The following is a 1,488-nucleotide window of genomic DNA, read 5'->3' as shown; positions in this document are numbered from 1 at the left end:
TGGGTGTATTCAGGGTCTATATTGACTCAAAATTAAATTACGAATCCAATGGCGCGATATGAATTCGATTCCGAGTTACGGAACTCAAAAGGACACTTTTTGAGCCGTACCGGGCGGATTCGGCTCCGATAGTGGTCCAGAATCGACTGTCTCCAAAAATTACTAACATTTACCACAAAATCGGAAATAAAATTTCAAGAATAAAACTCAACTGGAGTTTCGTCTAATTCTTTACCTAAAATTCCCAGAAATTCATTTTCGAATATATAATTAATGAAAATATTAGTAAAATCTTATAATTCAAACTCGTAAAATTCGCGGTGTTACATTAACCATATACATATGAACACTAACCGCAATTAGGTGATTAAATCGTTTAATCCTTATTTACCGTGCTCGGCCCACCTTAAGTCATCTCCCTCAGGAATGCTTCTTGTGGGTCCCCATCTTACGTTAACACGTAATACAAAGGAAATACATCCCACCACTACGACCATCGCTGAATACCCTGGACAGTCCCAGACCAAGCCTCTTACGGTCAGCCGATCTCGCTACGTGTTATCCCGGGTACCTTTCTGGGCAGTGCCCTAATTCACATCATAACTCAAAGGGTAACGTCCCTACCACTACGACTATCGCTGAATCACCCTGGACGGTCCCAGACCAAGCCACTTACGGTCAGACGATCTCGCTCTATGGTATCACGTATCCTTTTCTGGGCATCGCCCTAAATCATACATCCTTCTCGGAATACTTTCTTTAAGATTAATTACCGAGTTTGACTATTTAATTCCAACCCTTGAATACTTTACTTTTTAATTCAATTACGGCGTTATACCAAAGGGGTTATTACATACTCAACCAATCAATCTAAATAGTCAAACACAATTATTGTCTCTCGCCTAAGCGATGACCCTTCACTCAAGCGAAAATCCAATCAACAATACCATTTTAAAACTGGGCATCTCTCGCTCAAGCGAGGCCCTCTCGCCCAAGCGACAATTCATCTTTAAATCTCAAATAAACTGAAGCTTTCCTCGCCCAGGCGAAGGTATTATCGCCCAAACGAGGTCTCTTCTCGCTCGAGCGAGGCATCTCTCGCCCAAGCGAGAGAGTTCTAGAAACTCATTAAAATCATGGTTCTTTTTTTTTTCTTTTTTAGTTTTCGCCCGAGCGAAGCCTTTGCTCGCCCGAGCGAAGCCTTTGCTCGCCCGAGCGAAGCCTTTGCTCGCCCGGGCGAGAGATTTCCAGAATTTCATCAAAATCCTAGGCTTTCTCGCCCAAGCGAGACTGTGCTCGCCCAGGCGAGAGTTTCTCGCCCAAGCGACAGGGACTTGGATAAATACCAACTTTTGCCCTTTTCGACAACTGAAACACATTTAAACATGGTTTTTCAAACACCTGCACCCAGAAAAGTTCCCAACAACATTCATATACAATATTCAACACATTTCATCAACAATCATATATATTCAAAAGCATTCAAAC

Source organism: Lupinus angustifolius, chromosome LG12 (assembly GCF_001865875.1).
Source record: "Lupinus angustifolius cultivar Tanjil chromosome LG12, LupAngTanjil_v1.0, whole genome shotgun sequence".
Taxonomy (NCBI): domain Eukaryota; kingdom Viridiplantae; phylum Streptophyta; class Magnoliopsida; order Fabales; family Fabaceae; genus Lupinus; species Lupinus angustifolius.
This window is presented reverse-complemented; position numbering follows the sequence as displayed.